The sequence below is a fragment of the Lolium rigidum genome, chromosome 5 (assembly GCF_022539505.1).
Source record: "Lolium rigidum isolate FL_2022 chromosome 5, APGP_CSIRO_Lrig_0.1, whole genome shotgun sequence".
Taxonomy (NCBI): Eukaryota; Viridiplantae; Streptophyta; class Magnoliopsida; order Poales; family Poaceae; genus Lolium; species Lolium rigidum.
The window spans coordinates 11678883-11681050 of NC_061512.1; positions in this window are offsets into that span (position 1 = coordinate 11678883).

Here is a 2168-nt window from a genome sequence, read left to right on the forward strand (position 1 = left end):
GATACATAGTTACCTAGTCCTTCGACCATGAGATCATGTAAATCACTTATACCGGAAGGGTACTTTGATTACATCAAACGCCACTGCGTAAATGGGTGGTTAAAAAGGTGGGATTAAGTATTCGGAAAGTATGAGTTGAGGCATATGGATCAAGAGTGGGATTTGTCCATCTCGATGACGGATAGATATACTCCGGGCCCTCTCGGTGGAATATCATATGATTAGCTTGCAAGCATGTGAATGGTTCACAAGAGATGATATACCACGGTACGAGTAAAGAGTACTTGTCGGAGACGAGGTTGAATAAGGTATGGAGATACCGATGATCAAACCTCGGACAAGTAAAATATCGCGAGACAAAGGGAATCGGTATCGTATGTAAATGGTTCAATCGATCACTAAGTTATCGTTGAATGTGTGGGAGCCATTATGGATCTCCAGATCCTGCTATTTGTTATTGGTCGGAGAAGAGTCTCAACCATGTCTGCATAGTTCACGAACTGTAGGGTGACACACTTAAGGTTTGATGTCGTTTTAAGTAGATATGGAATATGGAATGGAGTTCGAATATTTGTTCGGAGTCTCAGATGGGATCCAGGACATCACGAGGAGGTCCGAAATGGTCCGGAGAATAAGATTCATATATACGAAGTCACTTTCCAAGTTTGGAAATGATCCGGTGCATTTATGGAAGGCGCTAGAATGTTCTAGAACCTTCCGGATGAAATCACCATGGAAGGTGGAGTCCCGGTTGGACCCCACCAAACCCAACCAGCCAACCAAGTGGGAGGGTGGAGTCCATGGAGGACTCCACCTCCTTGGCCGGCCAAAGAAAGGGGGAAGGGGAGAGTCCCTGTCCCTCTAGGTTTCGTCCATATGGCAGTTTTTGAATTGGGGTCTTATTCAGATCTTTGGGCAAACCCTTGGGTGTTCCACATATATAATGAGGAGGAGAGGGAGGGGCAGCCTACACCTTGGCCGCACCACAAAGGGCCCCCCTGGCCGGCGCCCTAGCCACCCCCTCTCCCAAACCCTAGTCTCTCTCCTCCTCCATCTTCTCCCATAGCGCTTAGGCGAAGCCCTGCCGGAGATCTCCACCACCACCGCCACCACGCCGTCGTGCTGGCGGGATTCCGAGGAGGATCTACTACATCCGCTGCCCGCTGGAACGGGGAGAAGGACGTTGTCATCAACACCGAACGTGTGACCGAGTACGGAGGTGCTGCCCGACTGTGGCACCGTCAAGATCTTCTACGCGCTTTCGAAAGCGGCAAGTGATCGACTACAGCAACAACGAGATCTAATCTCGTAGGCTTTGGAAATCTTCGAGGGTTAGTCTCATGATCTTCTCGTTGCTACCATCTTCTAGATTGCATCTTGGCTTGTTATTCGTTCTTGCGGTAGGAAAATTGTTGTTTTCTATGCTACGAATGCCATCAGTGGGTTTGAGCAAGAAGATGGATTAGGTAAGCCCAAGTTCTCCATACCCAAGTTTGAAGGAGGTGCTGATGTTGAAGAATACCTCTCTTGGGAGCTGAAAATTGAGAAGTTATGGCGCTTACATAATTACACTGAAGATAGGAAGATCAAGCTTGCTTCTTCCGAATTTGATGGTTATGCATTACGTTGGTGGGATGGACTTGTTCGTGCTCGCGGAGAAGATGGTGAGCTGCCTATTATCACATGGCGTGCTATGAAGGCGGCAATGCACGATCGTTTTGTGCCCACTAATTATTTGCGAACTATATATGATAAGTTGACCCTATTGAGACAAGGTGTGAAGACTGTTGATGAATATTACATGGAGATGGAGATGCTTATGTAGCGTGGCCGTTCCGTGAGTCTCTTGAGATGACAATGCAGCGTTTTCTCAATGGTTTGAAGTATGACATCAAAGGCATTGTTCGTCATTACAGTTATACCACTATGAATGAGTTGCTACATCATGCAAGAGAAGCTGAATCACAGTTGGCTGAAGAAGCAAAGGTTAAAGGTCGTGCTACAGGAGCTGGGCGCTACACGCCTAGGGCGCCTCCATCTACAACGCCGGTGCCATCTTTGCGCCCTGCACCTTATTCGATTCCGTCTAGCAAGCCGGTCTCTAATGTGTCCAACACAAAGAAGTCTGAATCTGCTGCAAGTACGAGTGGTTCTAGCATGTCTACTGC